Source organism: Canis lupus, chromosome 14, assembly GCF_011100685.1.
Source record: "Canis lupus familiaris isolate Mischka breed German Shepherd chromosome 14, alternate assembly UU_Cfam_GSD_1.0, whole genome shotgun sequence".
NCBI lineage: Eukaryota > Metazoa > Chordata > Mammalia > Carnivora > Canidae > Canis > Canis lupus.
In genome coordinates this window covers 32,339,960-32,362,049 of record NC_049235.1, presented here as the reverse complement: position 1 = coordinate 32,362,049, position 22,090 = coordinate 32,339,960, and the positions used below count along the sequence as shown (strand labels likewise).

At 37.1% G+C, this 22,090-nt stretch overlaps 1 long non-coding RNA gene across 2 annotated transcripts; it reads right to left on the bottom strand.

Moving 5' to 3' along the window:
* Nucleotides 1–9,361: 9,361 nt before the first annotated feature.
* LOC102153939 lies at nucleotides 9,362–16,654 on the bottom strand. Of its 2 annotated transcripts, XR_005369504.1 has the most exons (4): nucleotides 16,604–16,654; nucleotides 13,152–14,283; nucleotides 12,082–12,310; nucleotides 9,362–9,806 (listed from the first exon to the last, which is right to left on the bottom strand). It is a non-coding gene; the product is annotated as an uncharacterized LOC102153939 (long non-coding RNA). The 2 variants fall into 2 exon arrangements; XR_005369503.1 differs by lacking the exon at nucleotides 16,604–16,654 and having other exon boundaries at nucleotides 13,152–16,573.
* Nucleotides 16,655–22,090: the final 5,436 nt, after the last annotated feature.

Sequence of the window (22,090 nt, the reverse complement as noted above, 5' to 3'; positions counted from 1 at the left end):
TATAGTAGAAAACAATGGGTATTTTCTATAGGAAGTAAGTGAGAAATGGGAAAACTGGTTGTCACTGTAGGGTGAGTAGAAGAATTTTAATATATACATATACATTCTACCATCTATCAGCTACTGTATGAATTAGCATATACAGTATATATGTGAGACACACATATTTGAGGGAATATCAGAAGAGATAATGTAAGTCAAATGATTAACATGGTGCTGGGCACATGATAAGTGCTCAGTAAACATTAACTATTGTTTTTATTACCGTCTGATAAGTGAGTCTATCACTTGACTACTAAAATCCTGACCAGTGGGGTGCCTGGTTGGTTAAGTGGCTACCTTTGGCTCCGGTTGTGATCTCAAGGTCCAGGGATCAAGCCCTGTGTCAGGCTCTCTGCTCAGTGGGAAATCTGCTTCTCCCTCTAGCACTCTCTCTCTAATAAATAAAATTTTTTAAGTCTTAAAAAAAAATCCTAAAAAAATAAAAGCCAGACTACTATTCTATGCAAATAAAAATAATAGGACATGCCCACTTGAGAAATGGACACACGACTCTGCTTTCACATTTGTATCTTTTCACTTTGATCTAATAATTACACTTCTCACACACCACCAACTATAATGTACTTGAATTTTGGTCTAGATTAGCTTGTTAATTTTTTAAAAGATTTTATTTATTTATTTGAGAGAAAGAGAGGTCAAAGCAGGAAGAGGGGTAGAGGCAGAGGGATAGGGACAAGCAGACTCCCCACTGAGTGGGGAGCCTGACATGGGGTGTGACCACAGGACCCGGAGATCACGATCTGAGCCAAAGTCAGACACTTAATCGACTGAGCCACCCAGGCACTCTGCTTTTTAATGTAATACTGTAGTCTGAATGGTGCTCTCAGAATATAAGGGGGAACTTTAATCATTGTCAACATTGCTTAATCAATATGTGGATCAGATCATTTCTATTTACTAATATGTTTGAGAATACTGAAAATATGCTACATGAATGTGCATGTTTCAGGTGTTTAGAAAAGAAAACATAGTGGGGCTCCTGGGTGGCCCAGTTGGTTAAGTGTCTAACTTGAGATTTTGGCTCAGGTCATGATCTCATGGGGTTGTGGGATCAAGCCCTACATCAAGCCCTACATCCAGACTCCAGGAGATTCTGCTTAGGATTCTTTCTCTCCTTCTCCCTCTGTCCCTCCCTCCCCCTAAAATAAATAAATAAATAAATAAATAAATAAATAAATAAATAAATAAATATTTAAAAGAAAAAGAGAGAAAACATAACACATTTTTCTAGGGGATTATTTTGGTGTGCATTGCTTAATGTCATATCCCACCATGGGCAAAAAAAGAAACCTGGTCTGGTCAATAAAATGGGCCTACAGCAGTTTTCAATTCTACCTGAATTCTGAAAAGTGGCATCAAATATGGACAAAAGTTTCAGGAGCAGTGCACCAAAAATTGCATATCCACAGTTGTTCCTTAGAAATAAATCAGAAATCTCCCATGAAACTGGTAGAAGCTGAATTGGAAAATAGATGGGGCAACCAAGTACTGTCAATAAAAGGGGTCAGAAAAAAGGTGAATTAAGATTAATTTTTCCATATAGTTTGTCTTCTAAAATAACTAATTTTTATTAATTCAGTCACACATACAAAAGTTTTGACCCAAATATAATGGTACCTTAAAGGCATTATGCTACCCATGAGACTTAAAGGGAAATTGTGGCCATCATAAGATATACAGAAACAGAGGTCAGAGGCACGTGAGTACTCAAGAATACTGCTCGACCCACGAGCCACCAAAGTTACTGAGTGGCTTTGGCCACGATAGTAAATTCTGTGCCTATATCTTCTTATCTGTAAGACAAGTTAATAAACCTATGGAATAGAGTTGTCTAGAGAATTTTAAAAGGTAATACATGGAAAAGCACTTCAAACAGTTCCGGATCAGAGCATTTGCTTATTAGATGTTAGCTGTCGTCCACATCACCATTTGCATTTAAATTTAAAAAATGGGCCATCTGAGTACTTATTCCCTAGAAGCCCCTTCTCCAGTCATGGTCACTTGGAAAAATTTCTCATCTGTTAGGAATTGTTTCAGCTTTGTCATAGAGTGATCATACCATTTTCTTTAGTCTGAGATCATTAAAGACACAGTGATAGAAAGTCCTTTAGTATTTGTAAAAGGGAGCCAACAATGACTTTCTTTACATTTATTCTGTCTGAAGTTTGAAAAATCGTGTTGTCAGGGTGCCTGAGCAGCACAGTAGGTTGAGCTTCTGTTGAGCTTCCAATTCTTGATTTCAGCTCAGGTCATGATCTCAGGGTCCTAGGATCCAGCTACATGTCAAGCTCCCTGCTCAGTGGTAGTTTGCTTCTCCCTCTGCCCCTCCCCCTGCTTGTGTGTGTTCTCTCTCTTTCTCCCTTTCTCTCTCTCTCTCTCTCAAAAAAAAAAAAAAATCATGTTGCCTTTCATCAACACAGATCCCAAAGAAGTTGCACTAGTTCTTCAAGTTTGAGAAGGGCTTGATATTCTCAAGGAAACTTTAAATATTGATTAAACAATATCCCCATGAAGCAGGTCAGTACACTCACCTTTCATGGTAGGATAAACAGGACACAGTGAGGTAAAATAATAATTTGCCTTAGGTTATCAACCAACTTATTGTTTGAATCGACTTTGTATCAAGTAATTAGTCTATGCTTCAATCTGATAGGCCAAGCTACAACAAACAGATTGTTAAAATACTAATTTGTATATTGTTATACTTAGGGAGTCATTGCTGTATCCTATTCCTCATGAATCTGAGCTTTACATCTTATGCTCTCACTGCATGAGATGACCTTTCTTCCCTAGCCCCTTTATTTTCTAGCTATCTTCTCCTCATTTTGGTAATTTATATGTAATCTCCTCTAAGAAGTCTTCCCTGTCTCGCTGATTTGGAGTTTCCTGTTCATTGTTAAGATAACACTCTGGATCCCACAGCCTCTCTATTATGGCATAGACTATACTCTATTGGAAAGTAGGCCCTCTGGGAAAAAAATGCTTCGCTGTCTTTCTACTCTGTAGCACATGCCTCACGCGTGGCATTTGCTCAACAAATAATTGTGAAGAAAGAATGCAGAAATGATACATGTATTAGGACGGGAGAGGATCTACCATAATAACAAATGCAGCCTAAGTTTCCTATTTTAATATAAATGTCCAACACGAATCTAAAGGAGACCCTCCCCCAATAACTGAAGAATACAGGCTAACAAAGCTCCACCATCCTGGATGGTGGATTTTCCAAAGCAGGTTGCTGAGGTTTCCAAGCGAGTTCTAGGTTGTCAAGACAGGAGAAGAAAATGCTGGTGGATCGCACACTGGAAATTAAATTCACCTGTGATAGTAATTTCCTTCCAAAAATCACTCAGCACCTGAGAGAGACAATGCCTATCCCTAGCTTAACTCCTTGAATGTCCAGTCTATGGGCATTCCATGGCTAGTACCTGTGTCTTGTCTTCGGCCACTTGCCTTTGGGCTACTGAAACTCCTTTGCAGAGTTAGAAATGCTTAGCATTCACATGGATGAAGTCTGAAGTGGCTGTTGATTAATGGCCCACCTGTGCAAAAATAAAAACTCAGTTTCCCTTTCCTCAGCTTAGGACAACTCAGAGTCATCACCTACCCTCCAGAATTCTCCTGTGGGATCATGCTCAAGCCTATCTGCTGTGAGACTTTGGCCTGAACTTACACTCTTACTTAGCTTTATTGCATTCTTTGTTTCATTTACTCTGTTTCAATACCAGTCTCCCCGGAGAATATTTTCTTAATATATCACTTGCATACAAGTTTTTGTCTTAGAGACTACATCCGAGGAACTCGACCTAAAATAGTGCCACCTAACCAAAAGGTGGTCAAAGAAGTATAATGCATGCTTGCATGCCATTTCCAGAAAGAGAACTGATACAGGTAAGCACTGTTATTTAAACTGCAGCACAGTGAAAAGCAATTTGGTGATTCAGGGGTAAATACCATGAGTTTAGCTATATATCAACAAGGACTGGGATGTCTGGGTGGTTCAGTGGTTGAGCATCTGCCTTTGGCTCAAGTCCTGATCTCGGAGTCCTGGGATGGAGTCCCGTGCTGGGCTTCCCACAGGGAGACTGCTTCTCCCTCTGTCTATACCTCTGTGTCTCTCATGAATAAATAAATAAAATCCTTAGAAAACAAAACAAAACAAAACAAAACAAGGACCAAGAAGATGGAAGACAGGATTGCATCGGAATAGGTTCCCTAAGAAGAGTAACTTCTTTGCCAGGCAAGAAGCTGAGGAAGCCAGGCTGGTAGTCCAAAATACAAAGTGTTGAAAGAAGCACTGGGCTGGGTTCTAACAGAGTCATTATTTCAGGAGAGTCAATCATACAGTAATAATAAAGATGACAGGCAGCACAAGGAACCCACATGACATCAAAGCATAAACAATATATAGAGGGAGGTATAAGTCCTCACTCATTAGATTTTTTTTTTATAGAGTTTTCCTAGCTATTCTTGCATGCTTATCTTATGAGGTGAACTTTAAAACTAACCTATTTTCATCAAAACCAAAATAAATGAAACAACTTTGGGGTATTTTTATTAATAATTTTAATAGGGATCACATTAAATTTATATATTAATTTGGAGAGAATTTACATCTTTATGATATTGAGTGGTTTTATCCAAAAATGAGGGATATCTTTCCATTTCTTCAGGTCTACTTTCTGAATTTCCTTATATAGGTTTAGTATATCTTCTTTTAAGATTGTTCTTAAGTTGGGGATCTCTTGGTGACTCAGCGGTTTAGCCCCTGCCTTTGGCCCAGGGTGTGATCCTGGAGACCCGGGATTGAGTCCCACGTCGGGCTCCCTGCATGAAGCCTGCTTCTCTCTCTGCCTGTGTCTCTGCCTCTGTGTGTGTGTGTGTGTCTCTCTCATGAATAAACAAATAAAATCTTTTTTTTAAAAAAAGATTGTTCTTAAGTATCTTCCTGTTCTTATTATATTTTTTCTTTAATTATTGATTTTTTAAAAGATTTTATTTATTTATGTATTTATGTATTTAATTAATTAATTTATTTATTTTAAATTTGAGAGAGAGAGGAAGAGTGTGTGGGGATGCCTGCGTGGCTCAGCAGTTGAGCATCCGTCTCTGGCCCGGCGCGGGATCCTGGAGTTCCAGGATTGAATCCTGCATCAGGCCTGCATGGAGCCTGCTTTTCTCTCTGCCTGTGTCTCTGCCTCTCTCTCTCTCTCTCTCTCTGTGTGTGTCTCATGAATAAATAAAATCTTTAAAAAATTTTTTTAAAAAGAGAAAAAGTGTACCTGGCAGACGGGGAGGGAAAGGAAAAGGCAGAGAACCTCAGGCAGACTCCGTGCTGAAGATGGGGCCTCCATCCCACATCCTGAGATCATGACATAAGCTGAAACTCAGAGTCAGTTTAACTGACTGAACCACCCAGGTGCCCTCAATTATAGATTTTAAATGGTTATTTTTCTATTTGTGAAAGCTATTGGTTTTTATATATTAATTTAATATCTGCTATCTTATTGAATTTTTTTTTCTTGTTTGTGTTAGAAATGATTCTCTTCTGTGTTCTAGGTAAACCAATGTATCATTATCATTGGATATAGGTTTACTCTTTCAATTCTTATACTTCTGCTTATTCTCTATTATATGATTGAATTTATTAATACCTCTGCTCCAAGATTAATAGGAGTGGAGTTAATAGACATCCTTGCCTTGTTTCTGACTTTGGTGGTGCTCTATACACTCATCATATTATGGAAAGGCATATCAGTTGGCAGAGTTCTAAAAACATATGTAGATCTGTGTATGGTTCCTAATCATCTGTTTTATAAAAAGCTTCAAAAGTGATTCTAATATAAACCCTCATTTGAATATATGCTCCTTAATAATATAAGGTCTAAGTAAGTAAATTAGTCAACTGCATAAACATTTGAGTTGCATTCTGTGTAGGACCTGTGGATACAAAGACAAGCTTCTTTCCTTCAAGGACCTCTATTTAGTAGAGAAGAAAGACCTACAAACCAATGATTGCATACAATATAATTATTACATTATAGAAAGTGTTCCATCACTGGTATCTTTCCTTAAAGTTATCTTTATCTAGAGAGTTAATAAAATATTTAATGTCAAGTTTTACAAAATTGCATCCTACTAATTTTTTATTTTTAAGGTAATCCAAAATTGACTTTTTAAAAAGAATTTATTTATTTATTTATTTATTTATTTATTTATTTATTTAAGACATAAAGAGAGAGGCAGAGACACAGACAGGGAGAAGCAGGCTCCTCACGGGGAGCCCGATGTGGGACTCGATCCTGGGACTGGGATCACGTTCTGAGCCAAAGGCAGATGCTCAACCACTGAGCCACCCAGGCGTTCCCAAAATTGACTTTTATCAATAGTGATTGACTGAAAAAAATATGTTTACAGAGATTCTAAATTTCCTGCTCTGCTCCCTCACCCCACATTCTATTTTCAAAGTGTAGTAATATTGATTACGGCAAGCAATCTAATTCACTTGTCAATTCCTGGTGTTTTCATAATTATTTTGTCATCAGAGACCAATCAGCTGTATGTTAGACAAAATTATGCAAATACAAATGTTTTTAAGAGCAAATAAATACTCTTACTTTTGCTAAGAGGTTTACACTAAGATTTTAAATATTCTCTACCTACACCAAACCAACTCTGAGACCCATACTTTTTGGGGGAATTGCTCATGATTATTGTTTAGTTTGGGAAAAGTTACTACTTTTAATGCCATGGTGAGGCATCTTATGGAACACATAAATAATATCAATAAATAGATGATAAAGAGTATGAGTCACATATTTCTTATCCCAAAACAGATTTTTTTTTTGTCTAACTTTTTATTCTTGGAGCTGAACACCTACATCCATGTGAATCTGCACTTCTATAATGAACTGTGAGGAAAATCTGAGTTCCGTGCTCAGCAACACGCAGGGACCAATCCATTAATCTTATTGTACCCAAACCTTTCTTTTAGCAGTATATTACAGAGTAGCAAAATATTGTTTCTGTTTGGTGATCAGGGCCTTCAAAGCTTTCTGTGTCCTGCTTATCTATCAATCTATTTGTACACATGTTGGGCTATTTAATAGTATAGCCAAGAGCCTAAGAAGTATTTGTGAAAACAATTATAGACTTCAAGAATGTGAAATAGCCTTAAAGACCAGCTCAACTACCCATTAAATAGATGGAAATTCCTCAAATAGTTAAAAATAGATCTGCCCTACGACCCAGCAATTGCACTGCTGGGGATTTACCCCAAAGATACAGATGCAGTGAAACGCCAGGACACCTGCACCCCGATGTTTATAGCAGCAATGTCCACAATAGCCAAACTGTGGAAGGAGCCTCGGTGTCCATCGAAAGATGAATGGATAAAGAAGATGTGGTTTATGTATACAATGGAATATTACTCAGCCATTAGAAACGACAAATACCCACCATTTGCTTTGACGTGGATAGAACTGGAGGGTATTATGCTGAGTGAAGTAAGTCAGTCGGAGAAGGACAATTATATGGTCTCATTCATTTGGGGAATATAAAAAATAGTGAAAGTAGTGAAAGGGAATAAATGGGAAAGGAGAAAAATGAGTGGAAAATATCAGAAAGGGAGACAGAACATGAGAGACTCCTAACTCTGGGAAACGAACTAGAGGTTGTGAAAGGGGAGGTGAGTGGGGGGTGGGGGTGAATGGGTGACGGGCACTGAGGGGGGGCACTTGATGGGATGAGCACTGGGTATTATTCTATATGTTGGCAAATTGAACACCAATAAAAAATAAATTTATAAAAAAATAAATAGATATAACCCAATTTAGCATTAGAACTAAGGATAGAATTTCTTTCTCTGCATTGAGTAATCATTCTCAGTTGGTAACTTAATGATTAATATGACTTAGAGAAGCAACACTAAATTTCATCTAAAAATAAGATTTAAATATAGTAATTTTTTTCTTAAAGTAGGCCAGTTAATTTGATAGCTTTAGCTCCTAAGCTCTCATTACTAGACTTACCAAATAACCTGATATCTTAGTCTAGTTGTTTTCAGTATCAGCCTTAAACATTATTCCACTTCAGCCTTGACAGGATATTTATAATGTTGTCTACTGGCTCTGATGACGAATGTTTTCAGTTTTTAGAAACTTCAGTGTACCACATTTTAATTTTCAAACCAAATTTATTTTTAAAGAAATCTTGACTATATTACTTTATTGTGTCCACTATATTTTAAATGATATTTAAATAATTTCTCTGAGTGCAATAGGTACAAACCAAAACTCTTACAAAGGCTAATATTGCTTCACTTAGGTAAGTAGGTCCTGAACAGTCTCTGTGTCATGCTTATCCAAGCAATAAATTACTTTTTTAGACAAAAATCATCCTATGAAATTGCTTTAGCTTTTTCTGAAGTAAAGGTATTGAATGCATAGTATTGGGAACACTTTATTTTGCTTCTTAATCAAATACAATTATTTTACCTATGATAGCTAGCATCACAAGAGAACAAGATGGATTTCTTATATTTTACTGTTTTCTCATTTATATTGAGTCCAGTTTTAATTTACCTCAATAAAGATTCTTTCTGCTCTATAACTTAATTTCACTGGCTTCTTAAACCCAGAATTCTTTTTGAAAAGAATCTTAAAACATCTGAGATATATTTATCAAATTTGAATTTAATGTACAATATTATTTCCCTGAAAGTTATTTCTAAAGGTAGGTAAAAATCATGCTTAAAGGTTTGTACAGAATATAGATACTGGTTTCTTATCAGATGTTCATCTTCCTTGATGTTTCACAACTCAAGTGAATAACAAGTGCCTCTCATTTTACTCTCTTGAGAAATATGCTAACAATATCACACATATACAAATAGGCTAGTTTGTGAAGAAAGTAACAAGTGAGGAATTAGATGAAAAATAAGTGTCTTTGGTTAAAGCCCCTAGAAAGCCTTAAAATCTAGGTTAAAAATATCAGGCAAAGATAGACTCCAATCCATACTCAGATGAATGTAATCACCTTGGTGTGGTATATTCTGAGCAAATTCTGACACAGCAAGCTATTTATTTAGCTTATTTTGATTCACATTAACTTAAGTCAGTTTTTTTGGGCTTATAGGTCTTTTTTTGAATTTGAGGCAAGCTATAAACTTTATTCTGGGGTGGAGGGGGATGCACTTAAACACAAATACAAAATTTTACATACAATTTCAGGCAGTTTGCAGACTTGACAAAGCCTGTCCATTAACACACAGGGATTTGTATTAGTCAGGACTCTAATATTACAAGTAAAGAGAAAATCAGTTTATATTATCTTAAAGTAAAGATAAACGTATCGGTACATGTATCTAGGAAGATATTGATAATTCACATAAATGAAATGGCTGTAGAAAGTAATGCCTATAGGAAGAACTGGATCTGGAAATTTGACATCACCAGAACATATTATTTCTGCTGATCATCTCTGCTTGCCTCTGCTTCTCTTGACAAAGTAATCTCATTTTCTCTTGCTCTGCAGAAACACCTTCTTTATGTGGTAGAGAACATACCTACCAGCAGATTTTGCTTAGTAACCCCAGGAAAAACACCAATCCTGAGGATTCATAGTATCAAAGCCAGAAAGGGACTCTATCTCTGCTTTTGTTGCTTGTAAATTCACTAATCACTGCTACTCAAATCAATTAAGTGCAAGTTCCATGGCCACTTCTGTGGCAAGGGAGGCAGAGTCTGTAAGTAAAAGAAAGAGGACGGATCACCTTAAACAATATAACCAACATTCTTGGGTCCTTGCATCAAGAATCTGGAGAAGAGGGCAGCCTGGGTAGCTCAGCGGTTTAGTGCCGTCTTCAGCCCAGGGCATGATCCCACGTCAGGCTCCCTGCATGAAGCCTGCTTCTCCCCCTGCCTAAGTCTCTGTCCCTCTGTGTGTGTGTGTGTGTGTGTGTGTGTGTGTGTGTGTGTGTGTCTCATGAATAAATAAATAAAATCTTAAAAAAAAAAACAACAAAAAAAGAATCTGGAGAAGAGAAATAAGCTGGCAATCAATGGGTAAACTGAGACTGTATGAAGGAGGTCAGAGAGTGTCAGTGCTGGACAGTGGCAAGCTGATAAACTGGCTTTTTGGGGAAAAAAAGGTATGCATGTATTTATAGATGCGTATACATTTATCACATATTTTGCTGATATAAAAAGACGAGTGGCACACGATTTGTTAAAAATGATACAATATTAATATTGTTATGATTTGTATATAGCCAGTAAATTCTCTTTTAATGCTTTTGTTGATTTTTGTTGAATTCTTGTACCCTAGCTAAACTGTGATTGCAATTGACAGACAAGTGTTTGATGAATAAATGCTGGTGAAGATGTCAGAATTTCATTTGTCTATAGTATGAGCAACTTCTTTGCTGAACTGTTTATGAATAATACAAGAATAGTTCCTTAATTTGTGTGTGTGTGTGTGTGTGTTATTCACAATAACAGTTGGTCATCACACCTAATAATATGCATTATTAACATGTTCTTGATCACTTCCTTAACTCTAGAAAATCAGCAAAACAATAACCCAGGTCTTGATTTTGTAATATTTACCAATTTCCCTGGTATAAATACTACCTTCACAGCTGGTTTTAAGCTATTTCTGGGATATCACTGAACAAAGAATTGAAAGATGTGAAATAGCACACTATTCTATAGTATTTTTGCCACAGAATAAGTATAAATGACCTTGAAAACAAGATAATAGTAAAAAATAGTAAAACAATTAGGAAGCAAACATTTTTGAGTATTTATGACTTTTGTTTTATATATAATTTATGTATATACTTTAATTTTTACTGATTATGTTCAAAAATTGCCTAAAATTCCAAGAATTTTGACAAGTGCCCTAGCTCATAAGTCAGTTTGAATCAGCTCTAGCACACCACTACTGATGGTTTGCAAGATTTTCATGGAGAAAGAGATAGGTAAGAAATAATAACTTGATGTGACTGTAAAATGGAAAACTAATATATAAAATTAAGGTTCTGCTTTGGCATCACTATGATTTCTCTAAAAGAATATACACAGTAAATATAGCTGGGTGGATATCCAGTATGAGACATGCTCAAAGTTGAATGGCTTTACTTTATAGTTTGACAAGTTTTAGATTATTCGCCATTTCAGATTTTTAAAATTCATTTTCTCTTTTATTACGGCCAGTGATTGAGAGCTTATTTTATCACACTTACAAAAAGTGTAATTTCCATAAGCTTTATATTTTAGTTAGAAAAGGAGCCAAAGCAGAATCTCCGCAAAACTTTTCTGCTCCTTCATTGATATGTGTGATTAAAATCTCACTTCCATTTAATCACATTATAAACTGTATGAGGATTTCTTTCTTACTCTAATAATCTAAAAACGATACTACCCAATATGGGACAATGAACACTAGGAATATACTGTTTATCTCAGTTTTACTGCTATCTTCCAGAGAATATAATTTGGCCAAAATATAGGAATGAAGGAAAATAACAGTGAGAAACACTTTCGGTATTTTACTTTAGTTTTTATGTATTTAGCATTGAATACAAAGGTGTCTGCTTATTAGATTTCTGGCAACTGAGAACTGTCATGTGCTTTAAAATAATAAATGAAAAAAAATAATAAATGAAATAGATAAATGAGAGTAATTGTTAAATAAGTTAAGTTGAAAGCTAGAGAGCAATTGTGTCATTTGGTAATTATTTTGTCTTTGATGTTGAGTACAGACTTGTTACTTTTAAACATTGTGTTATTGTAAAAATCTACTAGTTTTAGCGTACATTTTAAATTTTAGTGTATTTCTTAAAATAAGCAAAGCAAGGCATATGATTATATGAGATACAGTATTCCAAACACATTTCTAAGGAATCGGTTCAAAAGAAAAGGGATAATAAATGAGACTAGTAAATAAGGGAAAGATAAAAAGATAAGGGAAAGATAGCCTAGGAAAAAAATCAGAAGTGACTGAAGATAAACTTACATTTGCCATCTGCACCATCAAAAATGGGACTTTGCAAATCAACTCTGGTCTTATCTTCTAAATGTCCGCGTACTTCAGCAAAATGGGCCTGCTGTTGAAGTTAGTACACAATTTGTGCCTTGTGGTTTGTTCTAACTGGTGCTTACAGATCACAGGTCATCCCTTTCAGTTCCAGAAAGCTCAGAGAGAGCCTGTGATCATGAGGATTCGTTAGCAACTAGAGATTAGCCTAAGGAGACAGAGGAAGAGTTGATTAATGATAGATTTGCCAATGTCAGACACACATGAAGAGAGGGGATGTAACTTGTCTAAAAAACAGAAAAGCATAGGACTCTGAGGGTGAAAAATGGAGAACAGACTTGACACAGCTCAAATCTGGCATTGTACATGGAAAGGGAGGCAGAGTGAAAGAAATAGGTTGGATACTCTTAGGTTATAGGATAAGCATGGTATGAGGCAGAGGTCAATAGGAAGGAGGCAGACATAAAAGTTAAATGTTGTCAGTGATGAAGAGGCCTCAAGTGGGCTTGGAGAGATTAGCTGAATGTATAATGCATGTCAATCAATGAGAAAAATTCAATAAATCTGTGAAACTGGCTTTTACTATCAGGAGAGGTATACTGTGTTTACATTCGACTAGACCATGGTTAGATTTTGACAATTTAACAGAATAAATCAGATAAAACTCTTAGGGTTCACACCTTTATCTCTTATGTTGGGGGGAGTGGGTAAACTGGAAAAACAAGTTATTGTTAGATTAATTATAGTTTATTTCAAGAGATTCTCATGAGATTTAGACTACAAAAAAATGGAAGATGCTTGAGAAAAAGAGGCAGGTTTTCACTGGACATTCAAAGCATATATTAACTCCTGGTTCTGAGGCTGAGTTTGTGGGTAGTAGAAAAGTAAATTTCAAGTCAGAAAAGTCTAGACTCAAACTGACATGCTATTTATTAGCAGAGAACCCTGAGGCAAATTCAACAAACTTCTGAGACTCAATCTCCTCATTTTAAAATTGGGGCTAACAATACCTACCATGAAGTATAAAGGTAACAAGGTACATAATGCACCTGGCACAGAGGCGCTGTGTAGTAACAATTAGTCCCTCTGTTCCCGAGTGAATTTACAGTGTGGGAGACTCTTTCCATCAGGGTGAGGAGTGAGTGCCTGAAGACATCTCCAGGCAAAACTTGCCCCATAGTCCAATCAACCAGTCATTCTTTGATGCAATTCCTGAGTCAAACAGCTGGCTTTATTACCTCCTAGTTCCCAATTCTCCACATCCTTGGATAATGGCTACTAGAACTCCCTGGAAAGACTCCGTTCTTTAAGAGCAGCTTGTCCTTCATTCTGGTTCATGCCTGTCTCTTATTCACTCTTTTTCCTCTTCCATGAACTTTCATGGTTTTCTTTTCTGAGTAGACCAGAAAGATGGGGCAGAGTCTTCAGTCTTCAGCCTTTGCACCTCTCTCCCAGAAATCTGTGTGCGTGTGTATGTATGTGTGTGGCCATTCAATCTGTAATTCCCAGGTCATGATTTGATGAAGTAGTCCTCCCTAAAATCTGGTGTAACTATTAAGGATTGACTTAAGTACCAACACTTAAAACAGTCCCTGCATTCTGGAAGCAGAGGGGCAGAAGAGAGAGAGAATTTCTTCGGTTACATACTTTCTACTATCAGTAAGTAGTTACAAAGTGTTTTATTTGGGATATGTATTGCTAGGTGTGGCAACAACAACCCACAACTGTAAAAGAACTTGTCAGTCATGCAAAGTCCAAACATCTTTTTCTTTTTTGATCTAGTAGATGGGTTCTCTTGTATGGTTCCTTCCATCTCAAGTGTTTGTTATCTCAAACAGCACCCAAGGGCACCTCCGAAAGTGGAGAAAGAGGAGGATTGCCACATTCCATTGACCTGAGCTAGTTACATGACCCCACCTACATAGGCAGGATTTGTAATCTTTCTCAATGCCCAGAGGAAAATGAAATGAGTAGGTCAATACAGCCATAGAATGATTTAGAGAGATATTATGAAATATTCCCTTTCTCAAAAGCTAATGGTTCATAGATTAACAACTTGCTTCTAAAGACAAAAATAAAATTTGGAAGACAGAAACTCAATTACATTTTCACATCATAGAGTTTCAGTGAAACCAAAATTTCTGGCATGAAGAATACATTTGATGAATTAATCAGACACAGCTGAAACAAAGTAAAAGCTCTTGTTTAGGAAATCAACAGTCTTTCACAGAGTATTACAACACAATTAAGATACTGATAATATAGAACTTAATTTTGGGTTAACAAAATTACATTAAAAATAATTCTATAATTCTTAAGCTGAGGATAGCCAGAATGGCCATTTTTTTTCCATGCAGCTTTAAGCACTGTATATACTAAGGTAATATTTTATACATATTTGCTTGCCTGTGATATTTCCTCCACTAGTTTCCTGCCCCAAAGAGTGCAAACAATAATATATAAAGGTGAAGAGCAAGATGGTTGGTATTTTAATTATATGATCCTAAGATTTGAAGAGAAAGCCAGATCTCATCTATTTCTTCCCTTACCCCTTTTTTGGAAGCTAAATTATACCAGGCAAAAAATGTAAAAATGATAAATTTCTTCTTTGTACCTTCTAACCACTGAGGGTTCAGAGGTAATAAATGTTTCAATATTAATTCTACAGCCCTGTGATCTTTACAATTTGAATAGTTAACCCATTTAAGCTTTAGTGAATAAAATAACATGTAAACAAATAGACAAATTTCATGATCCTATTAAAGGATTCTCTGGTAAATAACCAATCATATGCCTTTACCCAGAAGGCAGACATCTCACTTACAGAAACACAGTTTAAAAAAAAAAATGGATTCCTTCATTCATCCTTCTGCTACTCCTCCCAATAAAAACAAACATTTCCCATTCAAAGCAGAACATTTAGCTCTGTTAGCAACAGAAAGAACACTTCCCCAGCAACAGGAAAACCTAAAAAGGACATCTATTTTTAAAAATCAAATGTGAAGCCCTTTGCATTTTGCTGATTTAGTGAACAAGATAAATCTTATCCATCCAAATTAGTTGAATATCCTATAGATTTCAAGAATAAATAGCCTGATTTCACATTCTCTTTCTTTGCCTACTTGCTTTGTTTTTTATAGACCAGAACTTTTCTCGACGTGTTTGCTGATTTCTCTGTTCGTGGATATTTACACACATGGCTGTGATAAGGTAGGAGGTGTCTCATTTTAAGTGGAAAGGTGGTAATTCAAGGAGTTCATTACCATTCACATAACAGTTCACAGCAGAGTATGTGTCTGCTCTGTAGCAAGGTTTTTGAAAAAGGTGATGATGAATATGTTTGTTGAAGGAAAGTGATAGAAAAATGAACTGCAACTTATTTGCTATAAGTACCAGTTTTAAACTTGAAAAAACCTTAGAGAGCATTTGATCTTGAGCCATAGGATTGCCCAAAGCTTCAAATAACACTGTGTACACAGTATATTAGAATATTAGTGTTAATTTAATTATATGTTTAACCTCCTAACTTTACAGAAAAAGACATTAAGCTCAACAAATGATGGATTTGCATTTCCAAGGATTAACCCTATTTACTAGTAAAGACAGGACCACAGTGTAAATCTTCTCAGGCTCCTATTCATTTTATTCCACAGCCAATATTAAGGGGCATATATCTAATATTTTTCAATTTAATAGTGTTACATCTATTACTAATAGGCTTACATTTGAAATTTTTAAAAAAAAATTTAAATATTTAATTTATTTATTCATGAGAGACACAGAGACACAGACAGAGGGAGAAGCAGGCTCCCTGTGGGGAGCCCAATGTGGGACTCAATCCCAGGATTCTGGGATCACGACCTGAGCCAAAGGCAAAGGCTTAGCCACTGAGCCACCCAGGTGTCCCCCACATTTGAAAATTTTTTTAAAAACATCAGTTGCCATATATATATGCAAGGGGTGAAAGCAGGTTAAACTAACTTTGTGTCAATTAACGTATTAGGCAGAGCTAGGGTGGCAAGGGTCCTGGGGTATGTTGCCTCCCAGCCAATAGCAGCCCTTACCAATGTCATCACTTCCAATGTGTCCCTCCACATTAGGAAGCTCTGCTCATCTCCAGCGGGGAAGCAAGTGTTGATCAACTTAGGTTTTAGAATAATCTTATCTTTTACCTTCCTTGTTAAGCTAGTAAAGTAGGATGCAATATAATAGCAGTCTTTGATTTTACCCTTACTCTGTAAAAATGAAACTAGCTGAGGTAAGCCTTAAATGTGGGGACATACTAGGTTCTGTCCATGAGTAGATTCCTTTTCTCATTTCCTCCTTTGGCTGAAGCCAAAAACAGGTCAAAGGCCAATCACAATTCTTATGATTCACATAAGAAGTTGAGGACATGATTATTAAAAATTTTTAATTTTTAAAGTTAATCTAATATACATACACATACAATTCTAAATTATATAACCATATGGGACACATGTGTAGTTATATATATACATACGTGTGGGGATCCCTGGGTGGCGCCGTGGTTTGGCGCCTGCCTTTGGCCCAGGGCGCGATCCTGGGGACCCCGGATCGAATCCCATGTCGGGCTCTCGGTGCATGGAGCCTGCTTCTCCCTCTGCCTGTGTCTCTGCCTCTCTCTCTCTCCCTCTGTTACTATCATAAATAAATAAAAATTAAAAAAAAATATATATATATACGTGTGTATATATTTTTCATTAAATATCAACTTTACTACTAGCTGTGTAAACTTGAGCTAAAAACGTAATTCTCTGGGCTTCAATTCCATCATTTATAAAATACGAATAATAACAGTTCTAATTTTATACCATTGTTGTGAAGCACTTAGAACAGAGGCTGGCATATGGCAAGAACTTAATATTAGTTATTATAAAGAATTATGTATTTAATGCATCAAATATAATATATATGTATCTTTTCTGAAATCTCTATATGCAAGTGAAGTTTCTTCTGTACAAAGAGCAGTTGTTTGGGTCTATAGATAAAAATGTAAAAGTAATTTCATTATGTATTTTCCTTTTCCTTTATGTTTTAGGGCTGTGAAGCTATTCTGTGTGATAGGACATTAAGTAGTTGTCAAAAGTCAGCACAAAGAGTGAAACTTACTATATGTAAATGAAAAAAATCATTTAGGAGTTTGGAGGGAATCTTAAGAAAGTAGAGTGCTACAAGAGTATCTTAATCTATTAGATGTATGAAGCAACCTCACTGAAGGAAGTAGGCGGAAAGGTAGCTAAACTAAGCAACTTTGGAAATAACTGAAATTAGTAAGATTAAAGAGAAAAGGAATTGTGTCTAGACACTGTACTCTAGTTGATCAGGTTGTTGCCCAACGGTTAACAATTCTGATATTGTTGTGGATGTGTACTGAGATTAAACAAGTAAATGGATGGCAAAAATGGTAGGAACCAGGTTTCTCACTAGAATGATTCACTGTTAATGGGCTAGAGTCGGGAGACCTCAGTATGAACTCATGTTCAGCTTAATATAAATACAGATGGTTACATACAGAAATATGTGTATATAGGTAAAAAGAAGGGACACTCTGAGTAGCAAAGAACACACCTAGGGCCTAGATCTTGGTTTCTATTATCAGTCTCCAGTAAAGGAATAGAAATTCCTTAGAAAAATGGCTGATTCTGGGACGGGGGTATAATGATCCTGGAGCATTTTGCAGTAGCTAGACTATCTTGCAGAAAGTAAGGAAGAGAACAATAAAAAAACTACTCCACATTAATGCGAGTATATTAAGAGGACATAGGGCAACTAAGAATTCCTAATAGCCAAAGCTGGGACAATTTGAGCAACAAAATAAAATTGTATTGGATTTAACCCAAAGTATAAAATAAATGTCTACGAGTCCATACTCTATTAAATAAATGATTGGACTGATAAAAAATGGAGAAGAGACAAATTTCCCATACGAAATAACTCCAAATAATTTAAGTAGATGTTCCACCCTCAAGGAGTAGGAGAATAATTCCGGGCTCCTTGTGTGTGGGCTGCTGATAGCAACTTCCTTCTACGGAGTATAGAAATATGGAAAGAGGGAAAAAACAGTAATTTTGTAGTGGAGAAATCTGACAAACACTAACCTCAGCCAAACTGATTGAAGTCAACACCAACAGTGATAAATGATATTGGTAGTATATACCTTTGACATGTGACTTGGAGCAACTCACTAAATTTGTCATGGCCTCAAAGAGTAATGAGATCTACTGTGACAGTCTTCTTCAATTGTTAAGTATAATATACGCAAAATGCCTCCCACAGAACCTGGGTCATAAGTACTGAAAAATAGTTTTCATAACTGAGAATTAAAGGTTTGAAAAAGTGCTCTAGGTCTAATTTTTGTGATGTGAAAATATTTGTCTTAAAAACTCTCGCCTGGGGTTACCAGTGATCCCTTCATACTTTTGAAATGTGAACATTATTATTTTGCTATGCCTGAATGTATTGTTAGCAAGGCTTCATATTATCTGTTTCTGTTTCTTAGGCTTGTGTTGCCTCAGTATTTCCTCAAAAAATACTATGCAAGATAAAAGCACAAGCTGGGCTATTTGAAGCTTGTCTTCAGATCACTCTTAAATGTCCAGAGATTTCGGCTTCCTGTTGCCCTACTAACAAAGAATCAGGATATCCTGCTGTTGTCTTAGAATATGTCTCCTCTGCTGGTAATGTGTTACTTCAATACTGATTCCCTGGCTTTAAGATTGGGCCTTGTTAATGAATGCAGAGTACTATTAAATGTTCAGTAGAGGTGGTAGTTGACACTGATGATATGGTATTATGAAGAAACTGGAGTTAATGAAATGGCTTAAAAAACCAAAATAATAAAGTATAACAACTGTGTGATGGAGGATATTTGCTTGGAAGGTTGATGTCATATTTTTCCAGTTTTTCAAAAGGAATTATAGCCAATTTGTAACAACTTGAATATGTAGAATTTTTTTTTTTTTAAATCTGTTTTAAAATGAAAGTAGGCAAACTAGATATTCTGAATTGCTGCTTGGAGGTTTAGAAATCACTGGCAGTGACCTGTTCAAAAAGCATCACACCCTTGATTTTTGCCTCTGACCTCTTTTTGTCATTCCTTCCTGTGTTAACTGGACAGATTAGACATTGCTGTTGGGGAATCAAACCTTTTGCAAGAACAGCCATGTAAATATCCTTATCATGTGTTTCTTAAGATGGATGGATTGTTTTGTTTTTAATTTCTGATTGATAGCCAAAGCAGCCAGCATTTCAGATCAGCTGGTTCCAGGTTTCCTTTGTAACAACTGATATGATGTTTTTAAGGCCACATGGAATGCAACTGTAATCTATACCAAATTCGGTGCTCATTTTAAACTAGCTGATTCTGTAAACATTCTCTTTCCACTTATATAACTCCTCAATTTCCATAACTCCACGAATTGGCATACCATATTCAGTTTGTTCCTCCCCTTGCTAGCACGTTAATTTTAATTCATGCCCAAGATAAATGTAAAGTTTGTTTTTACCATAATTTATTTTTATTATTCCCCCATCCCACTACCACCACTAAAAATAAAGGTGTAGCTCACAATTCTGTCATAAACTTCCCTCTGGCATTCTCCTGACCGTAAACGTAATTCCCTCATAACCGCAAGGTAACATACAATGGCCGATTTTTAAAAAAATTAACCTTTCAACACCAAAGTTTTTGTTTTAAATCAATTTGAACTAGGCTTTTTCCTTTTGAAGTCTTTTAGGAAGTGATTTACTCATTCACTTAAGAAATATTATCTACTAAGTGCCATGTCAATATTCTTAGTATTCTAGGTGCTGAGGAAACATCACTGAACAGAACAAAAAAATTCCTGTCTTTGTGGAGCTTACTCATGTTCTAATGGAAGGAAGACAGACAATACAAAAGAAAAATTGTAATTACGTTAGAAGGTATAAGAGTTATGAAGAAAACCGAAGCAAGGGAGGGGAGATGGGGACAGGTAACATTTTAAATGGGATGGTCAGAGTAGGCTTCTTTGAAAAAAGGTGACATTTAACTAAAGATGGGACAAAAGTGAGGGATCTAGCCATGCAAGTATTTGGTGGAAAGATACTTCTAGATAAGAGTACAGTCAGTGCAAAGGCCCGAAGGCAAGAACATGCCTTGCTGTTATAGGAGCAGGAAAGCTAGAACAAAGTGTGTAGTAGAAATGAGGTCAGAGAGGTGGATGTGAGGAGGGACTTGGGAGGCTAGCTAGCATAAGGTTTTTTAGGTCACAGAAAGGACTCCGGCTGAGAAAACAGGGAGCTAATGATTGTGGCTTGCTCCTGGTCTACAGATAAACTCTTAAAAGTTAAAAGCATGTTGAGGTCATATTACAGGTTGGTACAAACCTCAAGTTATGTCTACACTTACTTTACCACCTTTAGAATAGGTGACCACGTACTGCTCCTGGAATAATATGTGCAAAAAGTTAAATACTCAGGGCTAGATGCCTAAATTACAGTTTTAATTCACCAGCTGGTATCTTAAATATTAATAAGTCTCCTCTGTTTTCTTACTTACAGGTTGGAACAGTATCTTTTTCCAGCTTCCTTGTTGTCTCTATTATCTCTTAGTTTCCCTTATCACGTCTTAGTCCAGATAGAATTTTCCAATCCTATTTCCTATTCGTGGCTTGATCTGTCAATACCAGTAACACATCATATTGTGTTGCAGAGGCCAGAATCCTGCTGGGCTAGCAGTATGGAAATTACGTATCAGATGCAGATCAGAACAACAAAAACTACTTTGCCTCAATTAGCTGAATTCAGTAAAATGAGGGGTTTTTTCTTGAATTTCTGCCAGACTACCTAAATGGACAATTTTGTTTCACGAGCGAGGACACAGCCCAATAGAGGTAAAACGAGTTTGTAACGCCCTCACTTAGTTTTTGAGAATACGAGTCATGTGCTAAGTAAATTTCATTTTATAGAATAGTGCCAATTGTTAAGGAAAGGAGTGGAGCTGGGAGGAAGGAGATTCAGGAGAGGGTTGAATAAACTATTGGCATCAGTTTTCCCAAATGCCTATGCATCCTCTGTTAAAAAAAAAAAAAAAAGAAAAAAGAAAAAAGAAAAAAAGGAGACGGAAGGGGTTCTGCATGTCAAAACTGAGACTCTTCAATTTCCTTGTACACCAGTTTTCTAATACAAAAACCGAGGAACACACTTTGACACCAGGGTCAGGTAAACTACTTTCCTTAAAATCCAGGTAGACGTGACTGCCTCTAATTGCACACACCGTAATGCATCCAGGGGTGGACTCAGGATGGTGTCAGTCTCGGGGGCTTCTGAGCACAGAGTGCCGGAGTTCAAGCCTGTTTTAAGTAGGCACTGTTTACAATGACACCTGCCGAAATCTGCTCGCCTTGATACACAGACAGATCAGGGAGCCAGCAGAGCTGTAGGAAGGGCACTGAAAAGGCATGCAAGTGGCTTTCTCTGAGCTCTCGTACAAGGAGCAAGACTCAGCCCTCACGGTCATGCAGGTGCTGGCCAATCACCTACGGAGCGACCGTCCTGACCGCTAGGATCGTGGGTAAAGCTGATCTGCCGGTATCAGTCCTGCGACCTGTCGCACACTCTCGAAGGGGGTTCGCTGACGACCCGCAAGGGCGAAGGAAAGTTTCTGTCCAAGTTCAGAAGGCGAAGGGACTGCGCGGGGAGCAAGTTTCAGACCGTATTTAACCCAAGATCGCTCTTCGGCGGCCGCGGGGCCAAGGAAATGAGAGAGGCAAGTTTTCCTACAGGACATCGGCCGCCGGGTCCCCGAGACGCGCGAGGTCCGCAGCGCCATCCGCCCAAGGCTCGGTCCCCGCAGGTCTCGCTCCGCCCGGGAGTCGGAGTCGGCCTTCCCCGGCGTGCGGCGGGGGACGCGCGAGCCGCTCCGCCGCCGCGCGGGACCCAGTCTCCACTCCCGCGAGTCCCGAGCCGGCCCGGAAACCCGGCTTGG